This window comes from Canis lupus, chromosome 6 (assembly GCF_048164855.1).
Source record: "Canis lupus baileyi chromosome 6, mCanLup2.hap1, whole genome shotgun sequence".
Classification (NCBI taxonomy): Eukaryota; Metazoa; Chordata; class Mammalia; order Carnivora; family Canidae; genus Canis; species Canis lupus.
This window is the reverse complement of record NC_132843.1, coordinates 10,619,243-10,645,075: the sequence shown is the minus strand read 5'-3', so window position 1 is coordinate 10,645,075 and position 25,833 is coordinate 10,619,243. Positions and strand designations below refer to the sequence as shown.

The following is a 25,833-nucleotide window of genomic DNA, read 5'->3' as shown; positions in this document are numbered from 1 at the left end:
CTTATTATCTGCATGTTCATGGGTATTTTCAGTAACAGAATCTAAATGTTATTGTTTTAGAAGGTTAAGCAGTGAAATCATCACCTTAGTGTAGGTCATCCAAATTGATACAACTTCAAGAGCATATTTTTCAATTTTGGATGTGGTTCAGCAAATCAACACTGAATCCATTAAGACTGCGGCCTTATCATTTCCTCACCCATATTGTTTATCCTTTTACTATGCTCTGTTTATTTAAATATCTTCTTTCATCTTCTTATTCCTTCAAGCATGTCAAGTTTGCCCTCCAAAGAGATGTTTCCTGTATTTTGTTATTTACTTATGTTAGAAATTCTCAATTAACCAAACAGTACTTTCCTGAAATGTAGTACCAGTTATTGGTTACAAGTTATTTTTAATAGGCAAGGAAATTCCAGTGAATGATTACTATTTACTTGATTTCCATAATATTTATATGTATTTTCTAATAAAAAAATGTGTACTTCCTTTTCCTTATCGCCTTGGCAATGAATGTTATCACATGTACTTATGTATCAAAATCTAGTTGGTATATTTTGTCAGTTAGAATGAACATCATGATGTGGTAGGAATTTTGATGATAGGAATTTCCTAGATAATCAGTATCAGACTAAGACTAATCTCTTGAAATAAAACTTTCTGATAAGAGTAGAACTTACATAAAACCAGACTGAAAACCTCAAAAAATTTTTTAAAAGATTAGGCTGTGTAATAATTTTCTCTTCCTACATATGCATAGGTATGAAAATGAAACCAATAGAATAGGATTGTAAGTATCCTAACATGACTTATGTAGTAAGAGACTTCTGGGTAATTCCAGTTATTATCCATAGAAATAACTTTGTCTCTTATGATGTTGATGTGAGAAACAGAGGCAAAAGAGAAAAATTAGATCTCCTTACTGCCTAGAGCTCATTGACAAGCCTTTGAAACAGGCTGAGTAACCTTCCTCCAGTTGCTCAGCTGTCTCAATGCTGACACTCTGCTAAGGGCAAAAGGCAATCTTAGCCTGACCCCCAGGATCCTGTGAGTTTACTTTAACATATAAAAATTCTTTTGGAGGGCAGCTCCAGTGGCTCAAGCGGTTTAGCGCTGCCTTCAGCCCAGGGTATGATCCTGGAGACCTGGGATCGAGTCCCACATTGGGCTCCCTGCTTGGAGCCTGCTTCTCCCTCTACCTCTCTCTCTCTCTCATGAATAAATAAATATTATTAAAAAATATAAAAATCAAAAAAGGTAAAAGGAAATAAAAATTCTTTTTGAAACTTCCTTTATCTCTAAGCCCCAAGTTCTATGTTGGCAATCATCCTCCAAGCATATGACCCAACCATGTACATCTGAAGGGGCTCATTACTAAGGGTTTATTAGATGGTAACAAATTACCTTTTGCCAGCAATAGTTAGCTTCCTCAAGGTCCTGGAAACGTTGCTTCCAAAGTTCCTTAGAGACTGACGCTCTCCCTAACCCTCTCCCAACTTGAAAATATATAATAGGCCCCTCCTCACAACTCCAGTGCAGCTCTTTCTGTTCACAGGGCCTATCTCTGTGCTTTAATAAAACCACCTTTTTGCACTGAAGATGTCTCAAGAATTCTTTCTTGGCCATCGGGTCTGAACCCCAAAATTTCTACATCTGTATGAACTGAGTTGTTAAGAACACTGGAATATAAAATCACTTTACTAGAAATTGGCAAAATTTTCAGATCTGTTTTATGGCATGCTATGTTCCTGTTGAAAAGATCAACAATTGATGGATGGGCTTCTTATAAGTACCATGTGGTTTCCATGCAATCATACAAACTTTCACAATTTCATTTTGGCTCCATGATGATGGATACGGAATATAAAGACGATACCCATGCCCTTTGATGTTACGGTTAATGGGCCCATTATTCACTATCACTTTCCTCTTCCTTTTAATGGAGATGCTGAGAAAGCAGACAAAAACAATGGCCTTTCATCTCTCTTTTGGTTAACTTGAGAAATACATTTTTGGTCTATTAAAAGCCAAAGCAGTAAGTTACCAGGCCTTTGTTCATGTCTTTCCTTACTGTTCAAAGCTTCCTCTGTTGCTGGCTGTTTCTGCTAGATTTGTGGGGATGGGGCTCAGCATCTTGTGATGGAAAAAACTTCCAGGGGATTCTGATGCAAGGTGTTTCTTCAAATACTGATTGCTGATGCCCAATTCCATGGGTCTAGGGTCAGGCCCCCAAATTTGCCTTTCTAACAGGGTTCCAGGTGATGTTAATCCCACGACCTGAGAACTGAACTCTGGTAATGGCATCTGTGAGTGAATCAGTCTGTGAATTTTCATAGACTTTCACTTCCATTATGTTACTATGATGAAAACTCACCAAAATTAAAGAAAATTAGACAAAAATACACTGTGTCAGCTTAGAAAACAGCTCTTTGAAAGAATGGTTTCATATGAAATATGAATATATGATAGAAATTACATAAATACCCTCTCTCTCTCTAAAATAAAATAAATCTTAAATAAAACAGGAGGGTGCACGTGGATGGCTCAGTTGAACTTCTGACTCTTGGTTTCAGCTCAGGTCTTGATCTCAGGGTTATCAGGTGGAGTCCCATGTGGGGCTCTGCACTCACTTCAGTCTGCTGAAGATTCTCTTTCCCTCTCCCACTGCCCCTACCTCCAACCCCTGCATGCTCTCTCTTTAAAATAAAATAAGTAAATCTTTTAAAAAACAAATTACACAACACCCTACAAAGAGGTAAATCTTTGTTGAATGGATGAGTGAGGAAAAGGAAATAATTTGCCACTCATCTTAAACAAATAGAAATGCAAAATCCTGAAGCCCTGGCTGTTAGATATGGGATGTTTCCAGCAGAAAATATGAAGCTGCATCCCCGTCTTTTATTCTGTTTTTAAAAACCATGGGTTTTGAAGACTGCCATTATACTGCCACACATTAGTATGCTCCAATATTTTGGAAAAAAAGCCCATCAATGATTCTGTTCATATATTTAGTGGCCAGTGATACTATCTTGGGATTTTCTCCCTTGTAGTTATTTTTGTAGGATGGTCATCTGTCATTTTATAGAAAAATGATGCATTATCTTGGTTTCATTATGGAAACGATCAGGTGCCAGACATACCTGCTATTCAAAAGCAGTTCCCCTTCATCACAGCCTTCGACCTGTTAATGCATGATTCTGATTTTTTTGTAGGATGTGTCTTTCCGTAACAATAAAGTGCACTCCATTTCATTGTTTGTGGAAGATTACAGCTTCCTCCCCAGTTTTTTTTATTGGCCAAAGGAGTATTCTCTGTATGACAACTTTATCAAGATTCATCTTGAAATATTTTATTTGTTCTATTTTTTTTAATCCACAGGAATTAACTTTGCTCATGGATCACCCTTTCAAGGACACTATCCATTGTCACAGTTGACTGCTCCAGCATGTATTGGCAAGCATGCCCAGCATTCTGGGAGACAGACTTGAAATGAAAGAGAATGAAAATAGCTAGACATTCAGGAGTGTTTGAGGGTAGATTTGGTCTTAGAGAAACTTGCAAACTTAGAGAAACATTTCTTCTTTAGAAACGAGTCATGATTTTCTTTTTGATATAGTGGAGTAAAGATAGCTTGCTATTTGGCTCATTCAAAAATTCTTTTCTGAAACATTAGGACACCATAGCAGAAAACAAAGGGAAAGGGTGAGCAGTAACATTAGGAATTAAATAGCTGCCTGCAATCATGCATGTAGCACACACAAGGTTAGAGATGCATTGATGCAATGTGCCCATGAGCTGTTCAGCTGCTGCAGAGCTTAAGAGCGTGGTGACAATACATCAGAAAGAAATTGGAAAATATGCAAACACCTGCCAACACACCTGCCCTCCCGGCTGCCCCAAACTCAGAGCTAATTTTGTCGATGAAGCTGCCACCAGGCAACACTTTGTGAAGCTCATGAACTGCAGCATAATGGCGAAGTGGGTAGTTCTGGACTCGTACCTACGTGCATTAAAAGTCCGCCTAAGACCATTTAAAAATGGCTTCTTGGACAACATTACTTAAAATTTTTATCAGTTTTAATTTCCTCATTTGTAAAATGAATATAATAATAATTCCTTCCTGGTAGGAAGTGCCTGGCATATAATTAAGTATTCCCTAAATAACAGTAACAGAAGTAGTAAGTAGAATTATTGTGATTCTCAGGTATGTGGAGGCAAATGATAATAGATGGGCTGAGAGTACTAGGGCAGTCCTGTCCCAGTTTTGTTTTAGTAAACTAACTGCCAGGTCCTCCCATGGCTCAGCATTCATGGGGCATCATGTGAAGAGAATCCATCCCTGTGGGAGAAGATAGTCTTCATCACTGTATTGTCAGATAGAGAGGTGACTCAAGGTCACTTTATAGTACATGATTATATGTTTTAGATTTCACCACCAAACCCATGATAACACAAATTTAAATACCAAACACAATTCCATAGCAATGTACTATCCCGTGATATCCCCATATCCCACGCTGTTTATGTCTAAGTCCATTTACTTGGATGATAAATATTATCACTTGGGGATTTATCCTTGGCATCAGAAATGTTTACCATTTTTAAAATAAGCATAGTGGGATATTTCATTCAGGTGTGTAGTTTTCATTTTGGGGGAAAAGTAAACCCAGTTATCTATTTTTGTTTGTTTTTTCCTAGATGGGCTACTATACACTGTGGTTAAAAGGTAAGAGACATGTAAATGAACTTTAAAAAAATCAGGCTATCAATATTTTGGAAAGTTTTCTCTCTATATTCATTATTTCCAAATTGTTCGTACCTTCAGAAAAGTTAATAGTAATAAAAGAAACACCGGTGTACTCATCATCTCATTTAACCAATTATCATTATTTTGCTCATCCTTGCTACTTTTTGTTTCCTTTCTGTTGTATCATTTGAAGTTGCAGACATCATGACATTTTATCCCTAAATATGTCAGCATTGTATCTTAAGAACTCAGATATTCTACTACATAATCATATTATCTGAAGTACATCAAAAATGGCATTTTGAGGGGTGCCCGGCTAGCTCAGTCAGAAGAGCATGCAACCCTTGATCTAAGGGCCATGAGTTCAAGCCCCACATTGGGTGTAGAGATTAAATAAACTCTTAAGAAATGGCATCGTAATACGATAATGTTATCTAACATCAGTTAGGACCATAATTTAAAATGTATTTTCATAGGTAAGAATGTCAGCAGGAGTCTGGCTAACAAGATCCTGTTTCTTCCTAAAAATCCTCTGTAGGAGGAGAGGATACTTAAGATGAATATGCTTTCATCAGATTAATGTGCCACTTAAGAATTCAACAAATAACTTTAGTTTTCTAATTTAAAAGAATTACACGTCAGATAACATCTTTTTTTCCTAGATTTTGAGATTTGAGATTTTCAACATCACCATAACATTAAATTCAATCTCTTCAAGACAAAAACTACCGTGGATGCCTGGGTCATTCAGTTGGTTAAGCATCTGACTCTTTATTTCAGCTCAGGTCATGATCTCGGGATCATAAATTGGAGCCCCATGTCGGGCTCTGTGCTCAGCGGGGAGTCTGCTTGAGATTCTCCTTTTTTTCTCTGCCCCTCCCCCTGCTCTCTCCCACTCTCTGTCTCTGAAATTAATCTTAAAAAAAAAAAACAAACTACTTACTTTACACAATATACCGAATAGAAACCATGTGATGAATACTTTTGGAGTAAATACTGCTTTAAGCATGACAGAATAATCATATTGCTAGGAGTCACCAAGTTAATGAGTAGAGAAATGGCAATGACAGTACAATGAAGGTGACTGGTCACTTTTTGTTAATTCTATATCAAATGTTGTCCCCCTCCCAAGCCCATATACTTAAATGGTTCTTGGTAGATTACTTGATCTCTGCATCATTTTCTCCAACCATAAAATAGGAAGGATCCTATCACTATCCACATCACAAGGATATTAAGAGGATAAAGAATATAGGATGAAATTGCTTTTAGTTCACAGGCCAAAGGGCATAGTGTAAATTCTAGCTATTTGCATCTCTATATCTGCCCTAGTCCAGTATAATGCCAAGTACACTGTGACAACATTACAAATCGCTAGAACTTTTGTTATGAGGTGGCAAGGGTCTGGTAAAACATCTTCTCAACAGCTCATAAAATTCAGTAAACATTCAGTTCTTTGTTATTCTTATGATAAGTATAGTCACGTTAAATTATATGCAATTACCACTTCATAGGTTAAAAATGATCTAATATTAGCAATTTCCTAGGGTTCAACCTGGCAGTTGTGATAGCTGCAGTCTACTACTATTTTAACAACTGCTGTTATTATTCAAAATATCACCCCAGCATTCAAATTGTGTAAGCTCCTACACATGCTTTGGAGAATATTTGGCACGCGGCATTCATGAGGGCGAGTACTATGGTTATTAATTTTGTAAAGTCCAAATATTGCCATATTAATTGCCGTTGGCACTCCAACATTTTATGCACACCCTTTCTTCCATCAGTATTACAAAGACATATATTGTGATGAGTTAGAAATGTGACCGGAAACCCACAAAAGATAGATGTTCTCATTCAGGAGCTAATATTACAAAGAGATTCTCCAGCACATTTCTTTACTAAAGTAAGGGATTTCAGAAAAAAAGCAAAGCTTGCTGTTTTAGCAGCTTTATTGCTTTGTTTTTTTTTTTCTTCTAAGGCAATAAAACAAACATTCCAATGTCTTCAAAGTCTTAATCCTAGCAAAGCTATTTTTCTTTATAAGCAATAGGCCTAGATTTCAAAATGAGCAGCAAGTTCCAAACAACAGCAGCACAGAGATAACACAGAGTCCCAGAGCAATTCATTGACCTTACAGCAGGGAATAATGATGCATCATCAGAATCCGCTTGGGCAGTATCACTTTGCCAAGAAGCATTAGGCTTTCTTTTTAAGTAAGATTTGATTCTGCTGCTATTTCTAGAGAGCTGGAGAGCATTTATATCAATGAAATGCAAACACGCTCTTTTATTCACCTAACATGATCACACCTACCTACTGAAAAGGAAGTAAGATTGGGGGCAGGGTTCAGATTCATCAGTTTTTCATATGCAAAGCTTCCTTTTAAGTCATCTTCGTGGAATGGGAAAACCTTTTCATAAACATCCAGTGCCTTCAATACATATGCAAACATTACCACTGAAAACATGCAATTTTAGCACCACTTGAGGAGGAGGAACTCTGCATCCCCATATTTTTTGTCTTAGTTATTATTATTGAGGAGTTTTTATTATTTGCGTGGAGAGAGAAAGAGAGAGAGAGAGAGAGCGTTTGTGTGCATGTGTGTCTAGGGGATATTTATCTGATACTCCTCAGAAGGAGCAGAGGATGATAAAATTATAAAATATAATAAAGCATAATTAGGTTTTATGAAGTTCTTAACATAAATATTTATTTAAAAGAGGACAACAGTCTCAAAATACAGTCACTTGTGCTAAGCCCCCTATCATCAAAGCTAGACTTAATTACAGTTTCAACTCTCCCAGAAGTGGAATCTTAAACCAATGAATCAGAGATCATCTGATCAGAACTAGTGAAATAACCTGTTTAAAAAGAAGGTGAGGGAAGCCCCGGTGGCCCAGCAGTTTAGCGCTGCCTTCAGCCCAGGGCGTGATCCTGGAGACCCGGGATCCAGTCCCACATGGGGCTCCCTGCATGGATCCTGCTTCTCCCTCTGCCTGTTTCTCTGCCTCTCTCTCTCTCTCTCTCTCTCTCTCTCTCTGTGTGCCTCTCATTGAATAAATAAATAAAATATTTAAGAAAAATAAATAAAAAAAGGAAGGTGATGCTGCTTCAACCAATCTGTTGTTTGCTAGTATAACTTCATGTTCCTGCTCCCCCTGTCATCAGCTAGACCCTAAGCTAGACCTTTACTGCCCACCTGCTCATACTAACCTTTGTCTTACATTTTCCCTTAAGCTCTTCTTTCAAGCTTACCTCTTATCTCAGGCAAATGAAACCAGAAACCATCCCTCAAATGGTAGCAATGCCCCCCTCACACACACACAAGATTTTCCTCTGCCCATATCATGCAGACCCTTTGAGCTAAACCCCAGATTCACACAGCTTGGAGTGACCTTTGGAATGACCTACAATCACCTTTATCTCATTGTAATACTAAAATCTCCACCCAAGGAGGAGCACAAGCCTTATTTACATAACACAACATATGAAAAGGCATGTTTTTTCAAGGTGCATGCACAGCCCTACGCCTGCCTCTAGGGATGACAAGACATATTTCCCTATGTAAATATTCATCTTAACCCTCAACAAAAGGAACCCATTCACCCTTGCTTAGAGAGGCTTGGCTTTGGAAGCCATCCTCGTGGTCTCCGTATTTGGTGCAAATACATTTTCTTTGTGTGCCAGCTTAACCTGGTGCAGTTTCTGACTCACCAAGGAGCAAACTCACACTGGTTCAGTTATACCCTCTGCCTATAAAAGTCTTTCATTTAGTACAGCTCCTCCGTGTTCTTTTCTATCTGCTAGATTGGATGCTGCCCAATTCATGAATCATTGGATAAAGCCAATAAGATCTTTAAAATTTACTCAGTTGAATTTCATTTTTTAACAATAGGGAAGAAAATGTTCTGATTTTTTTTCACTTCCCTTATTTAGAAGAAGAAGAAGAAGAAGAAGAAGAAGAAGAAGAAGAAGAAGAATCATGGCAGGTGTTTTTTCAAAAGACCAAACACATTTAGTCAGAATTTTGAGGACAAAACTTTTTCATATAGCAGTTTTAGAAGTAACAAAACTGGATGATTTGGTAGTAACAGAAAAGCACACACCAATTGTATTGTTAGCATGTGTATGTATACAACTAACTCTATAAAGTATGCATTTAATTTTCAATAAGTATTATGTACCCATTATTTGAAACCACCCCACCCTTGTTTTCTGTTACTCACTGACTTAGAATGTCTCTATTACCAGTGTTCTGTTTGGGGGTGCTTTCTGCTTTTTAAAAATTTGTTTTCAAGTGGGCCTTTGGCTAAGCACAGATAGCCTGAGAACATTTATATCAGGGGGATGTTAAAGCAGAGTATCTATGATATCACTAGACCTCTAACTCCCATTTCACCCCATTGAGTGTTCGTCACATGCTCTACACTTCTGGGGGTGCTGAGAATCTAGCAGACCATGAACTCAGCCACCACTTCTTGCTCCAGTGAGGAGTTGGCTAGCATGAGTCCCACAGTCCACAGCGCCTGTCCCCACACCCCCATCTCCTTGTGAATCTGGACTTCAGTCTTCAAGGTAACTATTTAGAAGAGAAAACAAGATTCTTCTAGATCATCACGGGATGATCTAGAAGGTAGTGTCAGAATTGTTGTGGCCTGTACAACAGATGGTCAAGTACCTTCTTTGATTTGGAATGACAAAGCCTCGAGTTCATTAGGTTTCTTTCCAACTCCCCATGACATCTATTAACTTAACTTGATTTCTCCATTCAAGGGAAAAAAAGAGAGAGAGAGAGAGAGAGAGAGCAAGAGAGGTACCAATTCTTTCATAAAGATATCTTCAAAGCTGTAACACCCAATGAGATAAGGTCTGTCATTCCAAAATTATGTTTGGAACTCTACTACCCTCTAAGAAGCTTTGGTTATGTTGAGAAGTTTACCTACAGTGGTACTGGTGGTGGGGAAGAGGAAGAGGAATATAGCAGTAGCCATACGAGTAGTACTATCCACGGCAAATCACCACTCAGCACACTCAAGCGTTGGGCATGGTGTAAGCATTTGGTATGGATTAAGGCATTTAATTTTCAAAATCACCTGTTAAATGAGATGTGATACTAGTAGTCCCATTTTTCAAATGATGAAACTGAAGCTCGCAGAAGTTCAGAAAACTTGGCCAAGTTCACCTAGCTGGGATGAAAACTGGAACCAGAGTAGGTCTAGACTCAGCTTTCATGGTTTTAATGATTATGATCTACTACCTCATTTCTATTTCCCATTACTGTGAGAGCATCCGTAGAAACGTTATCCTGTATTTTTCTTAGCAAAGTTTTGAAAGATAAAGATACTATAGTCAAGAGGATTAAATGCCTTTCCCAAGGTCACTCAGTGATAGATGTGAGAGTATAAACCAAGTTTTCACTCTTCTTTCTACTATATCATTAAATGCCTGTTTTCTAAGAATTTGGTATATACAGAGATCTCAAATTCAATATTCCAGTGAGAAACATAACTAAACTACTTTAATTCCTTGGGTATTAACCTGGTACCAGTGGAAAGGGAGATGAACAAAACCTTGGTGATTTTAATCAAAGTCACTCTCAAATGTCAGCACTAGACAGGGCACTCCTGGCTCCCTTGCCCTTCACATAGGAGCTCCAGCTGCAGGCTCATGCTGCCTCTCCACAAGCCTATCCTGGATTCCTATATAACTGCATTAATTAGCCTAGCAGGAGGAAAAAGAAAAAAAAAAAAACAAACGAATAAACAAGCATCAATGTTGACTTTAAAACTCAAAGGAAACAATTAACAATGACCTTCACAGTGACTTGAAGAACACAACGCAGGAGCCCTAAGCAGGAGCCCTAACCATATTTTCAATTCCTTAAGGATGTTTATTCCTTGGAGTCTGCAATGTTTGTCAATATTTCACCCATAAGGATTTATTTTATCCTGAAGTGAAACTTCCTTTTCTTCTCTATTATTTTCCCGTAAATCAGGCCCACAAATGGCTCTCTGCTTTAATTAACTGCCTTTTGTATCATTTTCTTACAGAAGCTGCTGAATCTGTTTAATTATTCACGGGGGAAGAGGGGAGACATTTAGACACATTACCATAAATGTAGAAAAGGAGAGCTAGAAATATCAACGCAGAGCTCCCCTGAACTCCAGATTCATGTATCAAGCTCTCCTCCTTCACCTCCACCTGGATGCCTATTATCCTTCTCAAGCTTACAAATGACCCCCTCCACCCACACCCCCCACCACTCTGGCCCAATCTCTCCCTTTCAGTCTTTTCTCAACACAGTGGCCACAATGAGACTCTTACACAATCAGTCAATTACACTTGAATTTAATATAATTTTCTATGTCAGTTGTCTCTCAAGAAAAAAAGTCAGTCATGTCACTCCTTTCTCAAAGCCTACCAAGTAGTTTTCTTTCTCCCTCAGAGGAAAGCCAAAGTCCTTTCAGTGGGATCCAAGTCTCCTTGATGTTTGCAGCCTCTGGCCTCAGCCTTCTCCAGCACCCCTGCGGCTGCATCAGCATACCCAGATTCGCCAGACAGCCTGCCACGTAGGGCCCTGGGTGCTGTCTCCATCTGGAACATCCAGATGTCCACTTAGTACCTGTCTACGTCCCATCTGCACAGATATGACCTGTTCGGCTAGGCTTTCTTTCATTTCCTCCTGTACTGTAGATTCCAACACTGTCCCCTCCTTGTTTTATTTCTCTCCAGGGCACCCATCACCATATCAGACACTATATGTGCTGTCTGAATTTACTCTGTTCCTTGTTGTATGCTCCCTATTCTATAATGTCAGCAGCATGAGGGGAAGTTTTGGTCCATTTTGTTCACACTATTATTCCCAATGCATAGAACATCTCCTGGCACACATTAAATGCTCCATGTGTATTTCCTGAATTGATGAATAAAGGAGTGAATGAATGAAGTACGAATGGAATTTCATTTTGTAAAATAAAGAAAACAGACCAGGTGTGTTCTTGGCTACTTGGGAGCACTGAAGAACCTATCAAATTAATGGCCTGATATGGTTGGATGTTCTGGCAAAGATAAATAACAATGGATATCGTTTCTAGATGTATTTGCCCAAAGGAGTCAAGCAACACAGTGACCCTAAGCACAGTCAGTAGCCATTCAGTAGGGAGGGATTTTATTATGTGGTTTTCAACTTTCAATCTCCCCATATCCATAGGCCATTTGCAAACGTTCTTTATCTTGTCCTACTATTCTGTTGTCCATAATTGCATCTAAAGTCTCTAAGCTGATATGCTTCAGCCACATGCCTTTGGGCAGGTCACTTTACCAGCCTGGGCTCTTTGTAGAGAAAAGGGTTTAAGCTCCACCAAGCAAACTGCACATACAAATCCAGCAGAAATTCTTCTGGAACATCATGGCAGGCAGGGGGCAGTATCTGCAGATGTCTTGGGGAAACTTCCTTTCTAGTCCAAGATGCTTTCTTTGCCCTTGGCCCACATAGCAGTTTCAAAAGAAAAGTTATGACTTAGAAGAAACAGAAGGTTTTGTTACTTGAGAGGGTAAAATGTTTAAGTGGGAGAAGTTATCACTACGTTAACCTCAGTATTTATAATTTGTGGTGAGCTGGCTCCTGCTATTAGGTACAACACTCATAGCTGTCACCTCCCTGAGTAGTTCACAAGGAGCAAAAAATAAACTCGTCAGCTGCAGCGTCACACTGTTTCTCTGTACCTGAGAAAGTCCTGATGCCAACAATTTTGAAGATCACCATTAAAGAATATTTTCGCTCTTTTATATTTCATGTTTAATTAAATTGCTGAGGGGCTAATTTTTTTCAGCCCAGAAATATGTGTTCTCATAATTTTATGTTCATATTTAGTGGCCTTGCACCTTCTCAGGCTTATCACCATCATTTGTAAGCAGCATTTTTACTGAGAAACTTTACCTAAAAAAGGAGAAAAACGGAGTCTTTGTACCCAGTTTAATGCAACTTCCCACTATGAAGGGGAGTGACAACGTGTCACTTCTGTCATACAGACTCCCCCTGTAGAGCTGAACTAAAAAACAAGAAATTTTTCAACATCTGATTGCTTCAACAATTTATTTAAAAGCAGATCCATGTAACACTGAAAAAAATAAAACAAAATCCTGAATCCTGAAGTATGGATTTAGGAAGAATATAACTATACAGTTGAGTCAGCTACCATGTCTAATATATCCAATACAAAACAAAACAAAGCAAAAAAAAAGAATGTCAAACACCTATACACAAAAATAAAAACACACTCCTCTTCCTGTCCCAATTCTGGTTGAAAGAGATCACAAAACCATGAGTAGAATTTACACAAGTAAAATATATAATGCCCCAAGAAGCTAAGTTCAACTGGACTAAATACTTTCTAGAAACACAGACATGAAAGGACTTTAATTTAAGAGGGGCCCAGGCTCCAGGAAAACATGCTTAGGTGCACTGAGACAGAGAGAGGGATAGGTGTTTGTCTTTCTTTTTAAAGACCTCATAGACATAAGTCCTATCAGTTATTTATTTTTTAAGAAAGTTTTCCAGATGTTGAATTGTGTGACTTTTCAAGCTGGAAGGTCTGTCAAGTTCATTTAGTCTGAGAACTTGATCTTACAGATGGGAGCACTGAGCTCAGAGGAGGCCTACTAAATCAGAGTCAGGCAAGATGGGACCAAGGGGGTCCTTATTTTGCCCCCAGGGTTTTTCTTTCTTTTTTTAAAAAATGCTTTATTTATTTCTTTGACAAAAAGAGAGAAAGAAAGAAAGAAAGAAAGAAAGAAAGAAAGAAAGAAAGAAAGAAAGAAAGAAAGAAAGAAAGAAAGAAAGAAAGAAAGAAAGAGCCCACAAGTAGGCAGAGCAGCAGGCAGAGGGAGAGGGAGAAGCAGACTCCCTGCTGAGCAGAGAACCTGATGGGGGGCTCCATCCCAGGACCCTGGGATCATGACCTGAGCCAAAGGCTGATGCTTCAGCAATTGAGCCACCCAGGTGCCCCCCCCCCCAGTCATTTTCTTAGTAATCAATTTGGAGACCATCCCCTGTAGTATATGGCCCTCCTTGGAGAATGATAGAATTTGCTTAAAATTGAAGAAGACTAAAAATTCAAGGTCTCACTTGACAGATGAGTAAGCAGATGCCCATGAGTGCTCTGCATCATTTAAAATCCAGTGAAAATAGAGTATATTTGTTGGCCACATACTATTTTTCTTTATACAACAAAATAGGATTTAAAAATATTTGGTAGCCCCACGGCCCTTGGTTCAAATAACATCCAACACAGAAGCCAATGTTAAAAGTGCTGTAGGCTGAGCTTTGCTAAAGAAAATATGAATGAGGATCTCACGGCCGCATTCCCTATTAAGCCTCAGGAGGGTACCTTGGACATATGCTTGAGGCTACCAGGGGAGAAAGAACATGGTTTAACTTTCAGCTCATGTGTCTCTAAGACAAATAACCCTCTTCATCTACTTCTAAAGCATCCGTCATTGCTGTGTCTCCTCTTTCCCAGGCCCACATTTATTTTGGCATTGTCAGAGGGGTGGGTAACATGTATACACTGAGCATTCACTATCCCAGGCACCATCCTAGCTCTCAAGGAGCTCTGAACCAAGAACTTAACAAGCATCTGGCATCTAGAACTGAAGCGCATGTCCCCATGCGGAGTGACACTGAGCTGCCATAAGGAATGTTCAGGGAGCGTCTACCAGCGCTGTGTCACCAGAGAAGCAATGCTTTCATGCGCAACAGAGAGGGAGGCATTCTGTGGAATTTTGAGTGGGTCTCATTTCTGTTTTGCCTCCTTTTGGTCATTCTGTTATTGTGAGTGTGCAATGATGTCTATTCACTTAGACCTCCGTAAATGGAGGCTGACACAACAATTTGGAGTGTATCTTTCTGAAATATTGAGAGTATTCAGTATCGATAGGGGGAATCTGGGGAAAATATTTAAAGGTGGGGTTGGCAATGGCTTTATTATACCCACTGAAAATAAACTGAGTTCACTAATATTGAGGAGTTAGAAAGGAAAAAAAAAGAAAAATTGGCAACATTCCCACAAAACATTGAATTGTTGACTCCTTTGTTTTGCACAAAAAAGCACTCATAACTCTCTTCCAGCAATGGGCTTTTAAAACATTTCTGCTTTCCGTTTAATCTAATAGCTAAGAAAGGGAAAGCTGAATATTCAAAACAAAACAAAGCAATTAGGTTTACCTTCAAATCCAAAAATAACAGTTTTTTTTTTTTTTTTTTGCCGAATTCAAATGCAGCCATTAAAGAAAACATTTGCTGATGATGAGACAAGAGAGAACATTGCCCCAGATGTCAGTGCTGTTTATCACCGCAGAACTGAACATCAGAAACCAATTCACATATCACAATGGCTGTGATGGCCACTAATCATGAGCCACCTTTCTTTCTTAAACAAAGTCACATCTTTCTCACTTTCAAGAATTTTTGAAGCTGAATGCTTTTAAGATACATGGAGATTGATCTTCAGATTCAAAGTACCCTAGCAGTTCAAGATTGTTATCAATAGGCCTAGTGCTGGGGGCTGGCATTTGAAATCCCTGGAAGAGGATAAATGCAGGCAGTTGCTGCAGTGTGAACTGTAGGTAGTGATATATCAGCTACTCACCAACTTGCTCTGCTTCTGGGGAAATAGCAAATGATCATTCATTAACTCAGCAAAGTCACACGAAGGAAACATCTTAAGAAATACATTAACACATGACACAGTAGGATTTTGTGGCCAATCAAGTCCATCCATTCAGCCCTGACCTTTTGCAGGATGCTTTGAAGTTACAAAAAAAAAAAAAGCAGTAGGATTATGATTTACCCAAAAGATAAGTTTCAGTGAGAAAAAGAAAATAATGTTCTGAGATATGTGAACATAGTAAACGAGACAGAGATATTTCTTAGGACTTATTTCTTATTATGAAAAGACATTATCCCTACTTCTAATGTGCTCACAATTTAGGCTAGTATAGATACTAACAGCTGCTTTGGGCCGGAATAAGTATAAATAGCTACCCAATCTCTGGTAGATTTTGCTCAAGACCAGACAAAAGTCCTTCGTAATTCAATCCAATTCCAGCAGTCCGTTCCATTTACGTCTGTACTGGTTCGTTGTTTCCATCTCCCTTTGCTCTCGTGTTGGGCCCTGTACCTCTCATCTCTGTGCCAGCTTCCCTGCCTTTCCCTTTCTAGAATTTTTCTGCTTCAGAGAAGACAAAAATAAGTCTTTAGTAGATAACATCTCATATTTTACTCACCACATGATGCACAATAACTTTGAAGATCTGCACATCTTTATCATGTCCATGCTGTGCTGTGTAAGGTGGGCACGGTTGTAGGAGAGAGAAAAGGCTTGGCCATGGCAAATGATTTCTGGGAGGCTCTTCTTCTCAAGGCCTAAAATTTAGAATTCTAATTCTTAGAAATGATTGTTTTAAGTGCCATAAACCACACGTATCTTATTTTGCATAAAGAGGAGCTTCTGTTGGGGTGCTTGGGTGGCTTAGTCAGATAAGCATGACTCTTGGTTTCAGCTCAGGTCATGATACCAGGGTCATGAGATCGAGCCCCACATTGGGCTCCAGACTCAGCATGTAGTCTACTTGAGACTCTCCCTCTCTCTTTGCCCCTCCCACACATTCTCTCTAAAATAAATAAAATTTTTTTAAAAAGAAGAAGAGATGCTACTATTGATTGATGACCTCAGTTATCAACAATTATATGGAAATGGAAACTTTGGCCCTGCAAGATTTAGAGATAGATCAATTGGTCCAAACTGCTTTGAAGCTTAATAAGGATGATCATACCCAGGGAAGGTAAACACCATGGCCATGGTCACCCAGCTTGTTGAAAGAAAACTGATAGCTCTTGATGTTAATTCTGAAATGCCTACCCACTGGTAATGGAGGCAGGTCTAATATCTAGGTTTTATTAGACTCTGTCATGACTCATCTAAGACATTATTCCTATCTTTAGTCCTATAGGTGGAAGCACATCCAGAATCTAAAATAATGCTTCCAATCACATTGTTTATATTTTCCTGCAGACAATCAGACCCTGAGGTCACTAAGAGAGCATTAAAAAATTTAGCATCTTTTTAATATAAATATGTACATCTTGACCTGTCCCAGTTTATGAAAACTGGGGAAAGGTTGAAATGCAAAAATTTTCTTCCCATCTGACCCTACTTCTTACTTCTCACAGAGACACACTGAATCAAGGAATGTCCTCTAGTGCCCCTTGGTTCTGTGATAGGTGTAGAAACACAAATGAGGAAGACATGACCTGAAATAGCTTAATGGAAGAGGAAACATACAGAAGGATGAATCGGGACAGCTGGTAGTCCAGTTCTACACCGTGAAGACTAGTATGGAGTTCAATGGGACAAAATCTGGGAAGACATGCAGAGGCTTTAAAAGGCAGAGTGGGAGAAACCATAAACAAAGGCATAACATTCTCTTGATGAACCAGTGAAGAAATCAAATCAACCTGGTCAAAGCAGAGAAGAGGCACTGAGGGGTAGTAGGAAATACTGCAGGAATTAGAATCAGATTCTAAACCCCTTCACAGAGGTTTAGACTCAATGCATTATGGAACAGTGTACACATCCAAGTTCATTTCGCCTTCAGATTGCCTTTTGCCACAATTTACTGATCCTGTTTGGGAAGCAGAGGGGACAAATGACTATGAAGACTTGTTTTCATTTGTCCCAAATTGCAGATTTCTGGGCTCTTAACTCGTGACTTTATTCAACAAAGTACTGTCTGTCTACCATCTTGCTAAGGAAATTGTTTTTCCTCACCCTTTGCTCTGTGTTTACTTATTTGTGTGTGTGTGTGAGTGTGTTTATCTGTGCTCATTAGTGACCACTGTTCTCCATATTCAGCAAAGTGCCAACTCTGAGCATGGAAAAAAAGAGCTCTACTAATGAAACTCAGCATCTTTCTGCCACCATTTCATCTATCCTGAAGTCCAGGTCATTTCTTATAAACTATTCCCACACGTCTCAGCTCTAAAACTAAGGCTGAGAGGCATTACTACTTAAACCTCTACCTAGGTGATATAAATAATCTTTTTCCCAAATAAGCTAAATATAAATTTATTTTTTTTTACTTTTGCAAAGGCAAAGAAAAAGGTACAAAGGCAACCGTGTTTAATATAAAATACTACAAACTTTTGATCTAGAAAATTTCAATTAATCCCAAGGGAATTCGTTGTCAGTATTTTTTATTTGGTTTCATTAGCAATAGAATTAACAAAGATCAGATGTTAATGTCCTACCCAATAATTTATTTAATATTCATGTTTATGAACAAGGACTGGAGTGAAGTGGAACACTGACAACTCAAGGCATCAAGCAAGCATTCAGATGCTAATCCAGATTGAACCACTGACTATCTGCATTACTACAAGCAAATCACTCAATGCACAGCTCTTCTGGCCAGCCCTGTGGCAACACCTAGTCAAAAGCAATACTAGGAATAAAAATCATACTCCTGTGCACAACTTTTGCTACTTCCAAAAAAAAAAATCAGTTTTACTCCCATGTGTTTTGTAACATTTACTCTGACCTACTCAACTTAGAATCCTTAGGGAAAAAATATGCCTCTGGGCGTGTGTGTGTGTGTGTGTGTGTGTGCACAAACATACATCATGATGAACCAAGGGTTTCATTTTATTATTATATGAATGTCCTTTGTGGTAAAAGCCTTGAAAAAATATTTTGGATTTATACTAATATTCTGGTTTTTGCTCTCTCCTCAGAGAACGTTAAGTACTAAAACTGTACAAATATATTAAAAATGTGTCCTCCTTGTAAAGCACAATGTGCTACAAAAGCAATTGGACTATTCTTGCTCTATAAGGCAAGGCTTCCTTGATAGTCCAAAGACACAAAGAAATGTGTGTCTTGACCAAAAGAAAAGGATAAAGATGGCTAGGAGGAGGGGAAGGAATGCAATGTCTGGGTCCTCTCTCTCCTGGACAGAGCAGATGTGAAGAGCACCACTAAAACTTCCACAAGGTGATGCTGACATTGATTCTGGCTGAAAGAGCAGAAATAACATGCTGCCAAGGACTCTAATGGTGTGTGTATTTATTCTCACTTCAAGGAGAGAAGCCGGCAGAAAGAGTAAAGAGGTTAGTTGTGTTTACACTTTGAAACCCTTGTAAACGCAGGATACAGGGTAAGCAGAGGGGTGTCAGGATCCCTAAGAGGAAAATGAGGAGAAATATTGAACAAAATGTCAAAATTGTATATGGGATGCCAAAATCATCAACGTGGCAAGAGGGACCATTACCTGATTTAGGAGCTAGAGGAGGGCACTCAGGTAAAGTCTCTTCAGCTGGTAAAATATAACCTGATGCCAAGTCATTAGGTTGTTAAACTTGAAATTTGGGGTTTGTCATATACATGTATAGATGACCTTCATTGCAACATCTGGCTAAATAGTTAGGGTTTAATATGGAAACTGTTGCATTTTAGAATTGTTAACAAGAACTTGCCTTAAAACCATATTCATCAAAGAAATTTGACAGTCAAATCATTTACTCCTCTCAATGAACTGTCTCCCAGAGTATTTATATACTCTAGTTTAAAGACCCAAAGCTCTATTACTCTCCCCTGATTGATTTACTCTCAGGATTTTGTATTACTGAGATACCTGCTGGCTTCCTGCCCTCCAAAAGATAAACTAATCCAGCAATAGGTAAACCCTTAGGAATTAATATGCTCATCAACATGAAAGGGAATTAGAGCAAATTATAAATTGGCCACTTCATTTTCCATTTCCTTATTAAGCAATTATTATGGATTGTGACAGGAGCTATACATATATTAAAAAAAACTGTCAAAGTCTGTCAGCTAAAAGCAAGGGTTTTTTTTTGTTTCCCCTTGGAGAAGCATGTGACTTCTCTGATCCATGTTATCACCCCAAATTCAGGGCTAGGATTAGCCTTGAGAATTTTCCCTGGAAGAGTCAAATATGTATTTAAACAAAATAAAGAGCCCCATTTTCTTTTTTTTTTTTTTTTTTTAAGATTTTATTTGTTTGAGAGAAAGAGAGAGTGTGTGTGGGGAGGGACGGAGAGTTGGGGGAAGCAGACTCCCTGCTGAGCAGGGAGCCTGAAATGGGGCTGAACCTCAGGGCCCTGAGATCATGATCTAAGCTGAAGGCAGATGCTCAACCCATTGAACCACCAAGGCACCCCAAAAGACCCCCATTTTCAAAATAACTATCAAGACTGTCAAATAACTGTTGACAAATTACTTTATGTAAAGTTTCCATCTTTGAAGGACAGGATAGTTTGATTTGGATTCACATTCTATTTTATATTTCATTCCCCCTCTCACCCCAGCTAGAAAGGCTTATCACCCACAAATTTCTCCCTTTCCTCTCCAAAGGGAAGAATAATGTAAATATCAAAATTATGTGGGAAAACTGAAAATATATATATTAAAACAGTATATACCATAACCAAATTATAATACAACTTGGAAAAATTAATACAATTTAATTGATTTCATTTGAATAATTTCCTAATACTTCATTATAGCAATACCTCCCTAATCCTAGTAGTGCATATACCAAAATGAAAATGATCACAGAGCAAACAGAAGCAAGTGTGGAGGATGCACTAATTTCCTAGGCTTTTGCTTTTGCCTTATCTTTGGAACCCTGTATGATCTTGAACCTTGAGATATTGAGAAGAGTGGGAGCCATGCAGACTTCTAAACCTTTATCTCCCTATGCTCCTAATACAAATCTCATGAAACACTGATCTTACAAGCTGTTTTCCAAGTTAGGAATACAGCCAAGCAAACTGAGCACGGCCTGTACATGACTTTGTAGGTTATCAGTCATGAAAGCAACTACGTACATCTGAACACATTAGTCATACACATGTGCAAGGCATCAATGATTTTTGTTTCAGACAATGCCTGGCACACAAATGAATTCAAGGACTCTCAGCACAGTATATACAGCAAAGCAGCAAACCACTGCAGGGGGTGGGGGGCAGTTAGAATGGAACTGGAAAAGACAGAGGAGAGATGGAGGGGAAAGAAAAGAAGTACCAGAGAGGTTAGTGAGAGGAGATGAGGGTATAGAGATATGGAATGTGGAACACACCCAAAGAAATAACTCTTTACTGTTTTCATATGTGTGATCTACTCAAAAAGTCATACAGAAAACAGTATATTTACTTTGAGCCTAAACCATACACAAATTGGATATTTTGGGGGTACGGGGCAAAGGAAAAGATAATTTATCCATTAATTAAGTCCATCCACTTTCTCCCTACCAAATGGCAGAGAGATTGTGCTCTGAAAATTTTTACTGATATGATATATTCAGTGGTGGTGGTGATGAGACTCAGTTTCTTTCTGGGTCTGCATTACCCTGCAGGAGAAGTAACATGATCTTTAGATATAAACCAAATCCCAAAGAAAACTAAAACAGTCCCTTGACATTTACTGGGTTGGGTACTGACCTATGTGTCATTACAGAGTAGAACACCTAATATTTGGCAGCAAGGTTAATGCACTGTGATATGTAATATAAATGATAGAAATAATAATATAAACAAACAAAAATAAACAGTCAAGTTTCATCAAAGGGCTATTTGCACCCTAAAGGAGAATTCAAATCGAATTCTAAATAACATGTACTGTCCCTCAGAATAATCTCTCTGTGTTGTCTACTGATTTCTCTTTTATGTGTTATAGTGTCTGTTACTTTGTATACATTCCAGTCTATAATGTTAAGGGCAAGAACTCTTGAAAATAAAAACAATTGCATATAATAAACATGGATCTTGAAAATCAAGGAATGAGTACATATAATGTCAGGGACATGTATGTTGAAAACAAGGATCATTTTTTTTGTGATTAAATATTTAATAATGTCTCTACCTTTGTCTGAAATAGGAAAGGAAGGAGCATTATCTTCTTTAGGGGCATGTATTTCAGTTTATTTTGTTATGTATGGACATATTAAGTATAAATGAAGATCTCATGGGGTTAAACCACTTGTTAATACTCATATTTCTAGGCAAATGTTACATATATATTTTATGTGGGAGGAGATGAGTGAGAATCTTTTTCATGCCTTTTACAAAGCCTCAAATTCTTAGGAACAAATAGATCTATGCTGCTTTGCCCCAAGATATAAAATCATGCTCATCACATAGGTAAATGGCAAAAAGCTAAATCTGTGATTATACAGGAGACATAGCCTGGATTCCAATGATCTCATCAGGAAGATAAGGCATGGTGAGCTGGGTGAAATTTAATAATGCAAAGAAATGCGCAAAGGTTAAATAAAATAAAAAGACATCAGGAAAGGATTAGAAAGTCCTGCCTACAAAGTAGGCCATCTGAAAAAAGACTCAGCATTTTAATTGGCTACACACTCAAATGTATCAACAGTATGACATGGCTTACCAAAAAGTTAATGCAAATAGATTGCGTTAATGGGATTAGAGTGTGCAAAAGAAAAACATGAATTTCTTTACACTTTGATTTTGTCAGGAAACAACCAGAATATCCAGTTCAGTTTTGGGATCCCCATTTCAAGCAGTACATTGGTATCTAGAAGATATTCAAAGAATGTCCATAGTGGGAACAGGACTGAAAATGTGACATAGAGGGTCAGGAATAAAGGGATGAGCTGCTTTGCTTGAAAAGAAGCCAAATTAAGGAAAAGAGGATAGCTGTTCTTGTGCGACCCTGTGCCGCCCTCGATAGCTAGCTCTCACAAATAGAAGGTGACCACACCTGTATTTGTGGCCTTTGATGGGCTGGCTTCATCCTCCCTCCAGCCGGCAGCGTGCTCTCTGCTTTAATCTACACTCCTGTATTACAGAGCTGCTTCTATTGTTCTGACAGCATGCTGTCTCCTTGCTCTTTTGCTCCTATTCTTCTTCTTAAAGTGTCCTGTCTCCTCTGCTTTCCTTCTTCAGGGGTAACTCTTCCTCATCTTTAAGACTCAGCTCAAGCTTATTTACTCCAGAAAACATTTTGTGACTCCTCCTCTCTTTTCCACTTCCCCAGCCCATTCAAAATCCCTCTAGGGATATCTTGGGGGCATCCTTTGCATATTTTGTAATATATGTTTAATTAAAGTGATCCATGTATGACTTGGTCTCCTGTAGCCAGTGAACTAGTAAAAAGAGAGTCTAAAAAAAAAAAAAAAAAGAAGAGAAAAAAAAGAAAGTCTATCTAACTGCTAGTGGCTGTGAACAGATTTTTACTAAATTGAACTGAATGTTCATTGTGTTAAAAGCGAATGAATATACATCGAACAAATATATACTGGACTCCTATTTTTTTTTTAAAGGCCGTATTTTTTTTAAGATCTTATTTATTTATTCATGAGACATACAGAGAGAGGCAGAGACATAGGCAGAGGAAGAAGTAGGCTCCCTGTGGAAGCCTGATGCGGGACTTGATCCAAGGACCCAGGATCACGATCTGAGCCAAAGGCAGATGCTCAACCACTGAGCCACCCAGGTGTCCCCATACTGGACTCCTATTAAGCACCAAGCAGTGAAGCAGTGTGCTTCATTACCTAATCCTACAAAGAAAAAGTGAGCAGAAACTCATCTCAATAATGGAACAACTTTCTAGACATTAGATCTGCTTAAAGTTAGAATGGAATGAATAAAAAAGTTGTTCACCATCGTTAAAAATGCCATGAATGCTAACTAAAAATTATTTCATGATTGGAGAGATGTACTAGGTCATTAGGTACTGTTGAAGATCCTTCCAATGTTAAGATTCTGTTTTCTCTTCTCTTTTCCTTGTCAAAGGTAAGAAAAACATATCCATTTGTATCTTTAACACATCAATAGCTATGTAGTTCTGCATTTAGTTAATTCCAGCAATTCCAAGGTTTTGTTGCAGAATAGCAGCATACAGCCAGAAAAACTGCAAACTTGAGCTAGTCCTCAGCACTTCTAAGTTCCTTAACTAATGAAGTAAAAGTATTTCCTATGCAGTCGGTGTGTGTGTGTGTGTGTGTGTGTGCGCGCGTGCGCCTATGGGCATGCACACAAACACGCAGGTGGTATATTTGTCTATGTGGGTTCTATTATCAGAAATTAGCAAAGAGGGCAGCCCTGGTGGCGCAGCGGTTTAGTGCCACCTGCAGCCCAGGGCATGATCCTGGTTACCCTGGATCGAGTCCCACGTCAGGCTCTCTGCATGGAGCCTGCTTCTCCCCCTGCCTGTCTCTCTCTCTCTCTCTCTCTCTCTGCATCTCTATGAATAAATAAATAAAATATTTTTTAAAAAAAGAAATTAGCAAAGAGAAAATACTGAGGAGGACTTACAGTGTCTTCTTGCACCATCTCAAAACAGTGGCCCCACTTATGAACAAACAAAAGAAATGAATGCATTTTGTACTAAGTGCAACAAAATCAAGTAATTGTTAGGATTTAATGGCAAGCAAGGGAACAACAACAAAACTGTTCGAATGAACTAGTAATTCAGGGTGCAGACAAGATGAATAGATTTTAAAAGCTTCCCAGACACAGCAATATAAAAGCAATGTGTGGGCAGCACAGCAGGGTAGTCTCTGTCCCCGGCTTCCTGGGGTTAGGACTAGTAATCTGTAGCTCTGTGTTCCTGGACTATTTGCTTAATTTTAGAGTGTCTCAGTTTCCACATCTGTAAAATGAGGACAGTGTCACCTACATAACAAATTTGTGAGGAGCACTGAATGAGATATGTCCCAGGAAGCACTAAGACCAGGTTTTGACTCACGGGAAATATGCATGAATATTTAGCTGTCACAGGGACACCTGGAGGGCTCAGTGGTTGAGTGTCTGCTTTTGGCTCAGGTCATGATCCGGAGGTCCTGGGATCAAGTCCCTTGTCGGGCTCTCTTTGGGGAGCCTGCTTCTCCCTCTATGTCTCTGCCTCTCTGTGTCTCTCATGAATAAACAAATAAAAAATCTGAAAAAAAAATTAGTTGTCATAATTATACCAGGACACAATTTTAGGCCAACTGGCTCCATAGTTATCAATACAAAGTAAAATGCTATTACTTCCTTATTTTTTTTTTTAAAGATTTTATTTATTTATTCATGATAGTCACAGAGAGAGAGAGAGAGAGGGGCAGAGACACAGGCAGAGAGAGAAGCAGGCTCCATGCATCGGAAGCCCGACGTGGGATTCGATCCCGGGTCTCCAGGATCGCGCCCTGGGCCAAAGGCAGGCGCCAAACCGCTGTGCCACCCAGGGATCCCTACTTCCTTATTTTTATTTATGAGGCTAGATATAAAGACTATGGAATCATGATTGGTAGACATGCAGTAAATTATGTTCCTTCCCATCAAGACTTCATTCGCAGGGAAAGTACCTACCCTTGCAGCATTGTTAAGATAATTGAATGAATTAATAATGACCAGGAGTTTAGCTGCTATAAGATAAATATGTTTAATATTGTGCATAAAGCCAATCTTCTATACCTCTTCCGCATCTGTCAGTAACTAAGCTTGAGTGCAGTGATGGCTTCCTTTTTTTTTTTAATTGTGAAAAGTTTTTATTTTTTATTTTTTTAATTCTAAAGCAGCAATTTATTTTTTATTTTTTGAGTACAGTTGACAATGTTACATTTGTTTCAGGTGTACAACATAGTGATTGAATTTGTCTGTGCATTATGCTGTGCTCAGCACAAGTGTAGGTCCCATCTGTCATCATGCAACACTATTACAGTGTCCTTGACTACCATGACTCCATGACTTATTCATTCCTCAACTGGAAGCCTGTATCTCCTGCCCCACCCCCCCTCACCCATTTTGCCTACTCCTCCATGGCCTCCTTTCTGGCAATCTAAATTTGCAGGTCTGAGTCTGCTTTTCATTTATATACTTGTTTTTTAGATTCTGCACACAAGTAAAATCATACGGTATTTGTTTTTCTCAGTCTGACATATTTTAATTAGCATATCCTCTAGATCCACCTATGTTGTTGCAAATGGCAAGACCTCATCCTTTATATGGTTGTGTATTATTTCATTGTATATATAAAGCACATCTTCCTTACAATCTCCTG

The 25,833-nt window shown here is 38.6% G+C and overlaps 1 protein-coding gene across 8 annotated transcripts in view; it reads right to left on the bottom strand.

Moving 5' to 3' along the window:
• DLGAP1 (DLG associated protein 1) overlaps positions 1-25,833 on the bottom strand; it is an 874,662-nt gene that overhangs the window by 667,418 nt on the left and 181,411 nt on the right. For 6 of the 8 annotated variants that reach the window (XM_072828884.1, XM_072828891.1, XM_072828885.1 and 3 more), the window contains one exon: positions 16,034-16,172. The exons of the other annotated variants lie outside the window; for them this stretch is intronic. The gene's annotated coding sequence lies outside the window, so the exon portion shown is untranslated. The remainder of the gene's footprint in view (positions 1-16,033; positions 16,173-25,833) is intronic. 8 annotated transcript variants of the gene reach the window in all.